Source organism: Sapajus apella, unplaced genomic scaffold, assembly GCF_009761245.1.
Source record: "Sapajus apella isolate SASKATOON/1434 unplaced genomic scaffold, GSC_monkey_1.0 scaffold45, whole genome shotgun sequence".
Classification (NCBI taxonomy): domain Eukaryota; kingdom Metazoa; phylum Chordata; class Mammalia; order Primates; family Cebidae; genus Sapajus; species Sapajus apella.
Genome location: NW_022436985.1, coordinates 7,757,310 through 7,765,094, shown reverse-complemented (window position 1 = coordinate 7,765,094; position 7,785 = coordinate 7,757,310). Strand labels below are relative to the sequence as shown.

Sequence of the window (7,785 nt, the reverse complement as noted above, 5' to 3'; positions counted from 1 at the left end):
CTTTACCCAGATATAAAATGTAGTCAGAGTTAAGTGTATGATTTTGGCTTATTTTTTTTCCAGAAAATGAATAAAATTCAATATTGTTTTTATTTAAAGAATGTAATAATAAGTAAATATAAAAAGCAATAACATTAGTCCTCAGGTGATCTAGACTGCAAAAATATATACAAATTATTCCTCTTCATCTTCTATATGTGGATGATTAAAAAATAATTGAATCTCACTACTGAGTGAAACAGACATAAGGAAAATGCATTTCAATTTATGAAAGCATATGCATTCATTTCTAAAGTTAAAATTGTGGTCAAATAGTGTATGGATTTATCAAAATAAAAATGACTTCCATTTTACATACGTAAATTCAAAAGCCCAGAATTTCACAATTGTAAAAGAAGCTTTATATAAATGACAAAAACTAGGAAATGCATTTTTCACATTTTAATTACAATTCACATGTCTGTATCTCCTGCTGTGATGTTTTGTTAAAAAGAGATCTCATTTGTGAAACTGCCAGTATAGAAAGTGACAGATGGTAAGACCAGTTTCCAACCTGCTATAGTACTGGTTTAATATGGTTTAAATTATTTTATTAGCGTTGTTTACTTTTATTATATATCTAAGTAATACCAGAATACTATTACAGTTTGTTTCATTATTCGTATGATTATAACCATATCTATTTATATGATTTATACCCAGATTTAGTGTTAGTTTCAGATTTTATCAATATGCTATTTTTAGGTATGATTTAACTAATGTGCTTTATTTTAAAATGTGTCAATTCCTGTTTGTTTTAATGAAATGCCTACAACCACATAGATGCCTAGGGACAATCATAATAGAAAAACTCAAAAGCCCAATTAAAAAAAAAGTCACTTTGATTATATAACCCATTGCCATCAAGAAATGTATCAATTCATTGGGTTAACTTTAAAAAATATTACAATAAAAAAAGTACAATAGTCCCCACTTATCCACAGTTTTACTTTCTGCTGTTTCAGCTACCTGAGGAATGCTGCAGTCCAAAAATATGACATGGAACATTCCAGAAATAAACAGTTTATAAGTTTTAAATCATGTGCCATTCTGAGTAATGTGATAAAACCTCACTCCTCCTTACTCCAAATGCTGGGACGTGAGTCATCCCTTTGTCCAGCATATCCAGCATCCAGCTGTACATATTACCTGCTTGTTAGTCATTTAGTAGCCTTCTTGGTTATCAGAGCAGAAACACACACACACACACACACACACATGCACACACACACACAGTGTGTAATATATAGATATATAGTGTGTGTATAAATGTTTTTATTCTTGAAATGTGTGTATACACACACACACACACACACACACACACACACACAAGGTTTGTAACTATCTATGGTTTCAGGCATTCACTGGGGTCTTTCAATGTATCCCCCAAGGATAAGATGGAACTACTATATTCAAACATGAAAAAGTATTCCACTTGAAAGCATGAAATCCTGAAGTTATTTTTCCAAAGACCTCATTAGTCACATTTAGAAATAGAAAGGTGGCTCATGTCCGTAATCCCAGCACTTTGGGGGGCTGAGGATGGAGGATCCCTTGAGCCCAGGAATTCAAGATCATCCTGGGCAACATGGCAAGACTCTGTTTCAAAAATAAGTTAATTAATTTAAAAAAAAGGAAACAAAGATAAGAAAATTATACAAAAGTTTCTAATGGTGAATGTGTTTATAAAGATTTTCTGTTTTACATTAATAAACATTATTTTAACTCAGTTTTCCTCCCTTAATAAACAGAGGCATAAATTCAGAGAACATTTAATGTTGTTAGCTTTTGACTCCTTTCATCACACTTCACCACTTAAATGTGAAAAATGCATTTCTTAGTTTTTGTCATTTATATAGAGCTTCTCTTATATTGTGAAATTCTGTCCTTATGATGTTATGTAAAATGGAAATCATTTTTATTTTGACAAATCTATATACTATTTGAAAAATTTTCAGCTCCCTAAACTGGGTAGTCTTCCTAGAAATTCAGGATTACTTTAGTTGCTGGGTAAGAGATGCCTCTCCATGTCCTCTACTCTCTATCCTCTTAGCCCACTAAATGGGCTTAGAATTACATCATTTTGTAAATCTGGGACATGATAACCCAGATGCAAGGATAGTGGCTTACATTCACCTTTATAGGCTTGCTCCCAAGTGTCCTACAGGATGAATTCTAGGTGTCTTGTGGAGTTTCCAGATCAAAAACAGCTCATGCAGTGAGTGTTTTGACCTACTCACCTGAGTTTAGCTTCTGCCTAGGTTTCCACATGAATATATCTTGCTATCTTGTCAGTGGGTAGAATTTCCATAGCAAAAAGACAATTTACCAAGTATAGTCACCACTATCAGATATCTGAAGAATAATTCTGTCTAAGGTCTTGTCTACTGTGCCTTGTCTACCTGGAAGTTTGCCCAATTAAGAGTTCTTTACATTAAGATTGAGTTTTCCTGTGCTCTCTCTACCTAGAACTGCAGCTGAGTCAATCTGCACACCTCCTATCTCATACTTTCTCATCAGTCCTTATCTTCAACTAAGTGCCAGTTTTGCCTTGATGTCAATTAACTGGTCCTGTTGCTCTAAGGTACTAATAATGCCACTTTCATATTATAGAAGTCATCACAAAAGGATAATTTATCTCTTAGTAATATGAAAGAAATCCAGAATGCTAATACCATATGCATAATATTTTCTTAAATTTTTTTTTTTTGTTCCATTAGGCTAAAACAAGTGGGGGAAATGGTCTTCATATATTTTTTCATGATTGGCTAATTCATGATAGAATATAAAGTAAATCAAAGAAACATAAAATAGCTAGGAAAGAACAAAAGAGATACAATTTAAAAATGTTTAATGACACTTCATCTACAAACATTGTTTCACAAATGTATTAAAGTTAATTCACTTTCTAAATTGTCTTAGATTAGTAATGGGGTTGGGGAAAAAAAAATCTCCCTTTCCTTCCCTGGGCTCTAATTTTCCTTTTTAGGTACGACTACTGAGGAATTTCTAATTTGGCTCATCACTTCAGTGGGAATTCAGTGCACATAAGGGGCACATATGTAATTGGCAACCTAATTTTTCTGCTTTCATCAAATGGTGCAATGCCAAATCTTCATTGAACTTGCCAGTTAAATGCACTTGGGAACCAAACAGCAGCAAGCATGCATGAGATGAAAATGAACAAATTGGAAAGAGTCATTAACTTTCTGTTTTCCTATCACAACAAAAATTGTATCATTGAAAGTGTTGGAAAGTGGGGAATTCTACTTGAAACATTAAACAATCTTAAAAGAGAATAATTTATTTACTTCTAAAATGCGGTTGATTATAATTTATAAATGGGGTTTCTAGTGCAGATTTTTTTCAAGAAAAATACAAAATCATTAAAATGAATCAACTTTTTAGAAGTATGTCTTAAGTTATATGTTTCATATGTCTTTCTGGTCTAGTGCATATGAATTCTAGCCTTTATTTGGAAAGAAAAATTGTTGGAAAATTAAGCAAGAAATGTTGGCTTCATGTAATACCTTAATGAATAAAGGCAATTGACAGATTTTCATGGTTCTCACTAATTATGAATGCAACTGAGAGTGTAAAAATTACAATCAGTTGTGGTTACCAAAAATGCCCTTGAAATACCTGGTCTAATACATAACTTTTAAGTATGCAATAAAGAGTCATAATCAAATCATTGTTATTAATGTCAATTAAATGAGCCAGGACACTGAAAATACCACAAACTTTCTGAATATGATTGAGTATCATCCTTTTAGGAGGACAGAATCTTTTAAAATATCTGTTTACAGCTCTCAAACCACCTATTTATTCACTAGATGCAAACGTTCAGTATTATCTCCTCTACAAAATTTCCTTTTACAGTGACAGCAGGTTTCTTTCAGAAAGGACTGTGTAGGAAAGTTTTCTTTTTCCATGTATGAGGTCAAGTATGTTAAGACTTTTTAAATCCTTGACCAGCTCTAAAAATGAACATTTCATAAACCACCCTTGCATTGTAATAAGAAGGAGGGAGGTAGAAGAAAAATGCCAAAGGATTGTAGGTCAGCTTATTTCATAAGCAAAAGCTCTAAGGAAACTCTTGAAATTTTTAGCTAAGCCAGGCATTCTGAATGGGAGGCGATATGGACAGTAGAATAGACAGGTTGAGTTCCAGCTGCATTACTTAGCTCGTTGTATGATCTTAGGTTATCCACTCACCCTTTCAAAACTTAACTTTCCTGGTGTGTAAAATTGAGGAAATAATAATAGCTGTCTCACAGGGCCCACTATCAATCCCAATATGCTTTGTTAGTCCATTCATTTTTTTCAATGCTTAATTAAAGAAGCTTTAATGGCTTATATTTTTATGTTATTGCTATATTCACACACCTGTCCTAACTTTGCTGTCCTTTCTTTCCAATATCACTTTGTTTTCATCACACTCCCTAATATCTCTTCTTTGTTCGCTCTTGATCACATGCTTAAATCATTATTAATGGTGGCTAATTGAAGAATTAGGAGAGAGGAACATCAATGTGAAAGGGTAAAATATACGGAGAATATATAAGGTGCATATGACAAAACCCTGAAGATGTATAATGGTCATAAGCCATGAAAGAAGATATGACAGCTAAATTGTCAAACTTGTTGCCTCTTCCGTAGCCTCCTAAATCTTATCTTCCTTTTTTCACATTTATGAAAAATGTTTCCTACATTTGTCTCCCAAAAGCAGAGTTGTCCCCATGCTATAATATACATTGACCACTCAGATTCATTTAAAAAGTACGTCTCCCTTTTATCCCCAATATAACCACATTTCAGAAGTTAGATTATAGCCAGCTAGATTATATAGAGCACACACACACACACGAGAAAAATGTGTAGATCACTTGACTTCCTTGTTTCTCAATACCTCAGTGCACCTGATCACACCTTGTAATCTGGGCAGAAGGTAAGGGAGGTGATGTCAGGTGTACAAATTTAATATTGGATCTATTTTTTACATAGAAATGGTCCTACATTCTACCAGAATGAGTTAAAAAAAAAAAGATACTCACACATACACGGAATTAAATACATGTGCTGTATTGCCTTCTAAAGGCGTAAATACACAGGAGTGGAGAAAAAGAAGGGGATGAATGGGAAAGAGTTCAGAACTCAGTGTTAACCTGAAAGGAAATGAGGCAGTGCAAGGAGAGAGAGGATCAAGGGAAAATAAATTATGTAGGCAACAGATGCATGCATCAGAAGTCTTTCGATCCCTAAACTGGCAAATTTTCTCCAGGGGACCATCAGTCAAAAGATGTCAAATTGATAGCTGGTTTTGCTTGTAATGCCTGTATTGTGTAGGACCTTCTGTGTAGGAACACAAGTTCCACTCTTGGACACAGTCGCAGTGCTTCCATTATCCTACAGAATTGATTGCTGCAAATGGTTCCTGGGAGGTGTGACCTGCTTAAAGGAAAGAACCAGGTTTCTTTTCTTCTTACTGAGGAAGGAAGACACTTGTCAGGATGTGAATTGGGTGAGTGAGAAGGAAAAGCGGAGAAAAAATCTGGTAATTCCTTCCCTTAGAGGAAGAAAAGAAAGAAGGTAACATTGGAACCTTGGAGAGGAGAAATACAGTGCATTTATTTCCAGCATCCCCGCAGTCACTTCGCTTCTCTTCAGACTCCCCCCCTATTCTCTAGTCTTGACCTGCCAATGCACTTGGATTCCACGTAAGCACCGGGATAGGCTGGGGGAAAAGGCCAGGTCAGCGCGGTGGGATACTGCGTTCCCTAAAATGAAAACTCAGCAGCGGGCCAGCAGTCGGTGTGCGCGCGTCGATGCGAGAGGATGCGTGCGTGGAAGCCGGCGGACGCAGTGGGCCGGGCGCCGCCCTCCCAGCCGCCCCGCCCAGCCCACCCCGCTCCGCGTTCTATAAAGGCCGCGCTGCGGCCCGCCCTCCTCACAGCCCCGGAGCGCGGCCTGCCGGGGAGGTGGTTCCAGTGCTCCCCACACAGTCACACTCCGCGCACTCACACACTTGGAAGCGCCTCCCCACGTCCCTCCCCTGCCCTTCTCTTGCTCTGCTCTCTTCTCCCTCACCACAAATAGTCGCCGACCTACTGCCAATCCGCCTCTCTCTCTCTCTCTCTCTCTCAACATGACTGACTGGAAAGCGGTGGCTCGGGCAGAGCAGCTCTGCTGGCGCAGGCAGGAGGAGCAGGAGGATTATTAAATAACGCAGCTCGACTCGGTGCAACTGAGAGTGGAGAGAAGGAGCCCAACGGCCGAGAAAGGGAGGGAGGGCAGAGGAGGGGGACCAGGAAGGACAACCCGGTGCCCCGAAGACATAAATCCCTGAGTGTCCGGGAGGAGCCTTAACAAGCGGCACGGAGCCCTCAAGGTAGTAACGCCCCTGGTGCCTCCGCGCCCAGCGGGTCGCGCGTCGCGTCGCCGCTGTGCGGGGCTGGCCGCAGGCGGACGCGGGGGATGACCGCCCGGCAGGTGACTGCGCCGTGCCGGGGCCGCCCCGGAGCAACGCGCGCCCAGGCCCGGAGTGCCGGCCGCGGGCCCGGCGTGCTCGGCGCAGAGACCTGGCCTTGCGGGCAGGGTGGGAAGGAGGCGGGCGGGCTCACTCGCTACCGGCCCGCGACTCCCGGTGCGCTGCGTGGCCATTTCCTCCGCGCTTCTGCGTGGTTTGCTGCCTGCGGCCGCTCCAGGGCGATGCGGAGCGGTGGCCAAGGAGGCGAGAGTTGGCGCAGGCTTCTGGTCGCTCCCCTCCCTCGCCACTCACGTCCCGCAGGTAGGGGCGGCTGGCCAGTGCTGGCGCCCGGGCTGCGGGTGCTCAGGCGGGGACGGCGGCAAAGAGGGGGAAGGGAAGGAGGGGGCGGGGAGCCCGGGTCTCCCGGAGGAACCGCAGTGCCGGGCCGGGTCTGCCTCTTGCCTCCGCCTGCTAGTCCTCTGGCGCTGGTTTCCTGGATTGGAAGCAAGACCCTGCCCAGAGGCAGCAGTAACAGCAGCGACTTAGAGTGAACCAATTGCTTTGTGGTGGCGTGTCAAGAGCCCCGGTGTGTGTGTGTGTGTGTGTGTGTGTGTTTTCACGCTCCGGACTAACCAGTGGGTTGGTTCACCTGCGTAGAAAGTCAGCCCTGAGCTGAAACCGCATGTGGCCCTCTGGCTGGCCCCTTTGACTTTTGGCTTGTGTCCCAGAGACTCGTACACACGGTGCCAGCAAGGGGTAAGGGTGACGGAGGGATTTGTGAATGGTGCTTCTCCGCGCGTGGAGTCTGAGCCTTGCTGATGTAAAGGAGGAGGTATCCAGAGTGAGAAGAAAGGCTATTTATGGCAAAGAGTTGTGAAATTTCTTGGGGTTTCCTTTAGTGTATCCTGAGCTGCTCCCTTTCTCTCTCTCTCCTCTCTCTGTTTCAGAATTAGAAGCAATTATGCTTTCCCCTCCTCTCGTGGGACCTGGAATATGAAATGAAGTAAAACAAAAAACAAAAAACTTATATTTTTACAGGTAGAAAAAAATACTTCTTAGAAGTTACAGATTCTTTGCCCTTTAATGTTTTTATGTCCTCTACTCCACTCCTCTTACCTTTTCAGGCAGTCAGTAGGACTTATAAGTCAGAAAATACCTACTTGGTTTCAACAGTTTTCATTTCTGAAATCTTTACAGTTGAATACCTTCCTATTGAAATGTAACACACATCCTCCATTCTCTGTCCCCCAAAGGCTATTAAAAATATGTACACGTTT

General features: G+C 41.0%; 1 protein-coding gene across 3 annotated transcripts in view; it reads left to right on the top strand.

Moving 5' to 3' along the window:
* Positions 1-5,984: 5,984 nt before the first annotated feature.
* CCSER1 (coiled-coil serine rich protein 1) overlaps positions 5,985-7,785 on the top strand; it is a 1,343,925-nt gene continuing 1,342,124 nt past the window's right edge. For 2 of the 3 annotated variants that reach the window (XM_032239848.1, XM_032239849.1), the window contains exon 1: positions 5,987-6,430. The gene's annotated coding sequence lies outside the window, so the exon portion shown is untranslated. Of the gene's footprint in view, positions 6,431-7,785 lie in introns of all 3 variants that reach the window. The other variant, XM_032239846.1, reaches the window with a different exon arrangement.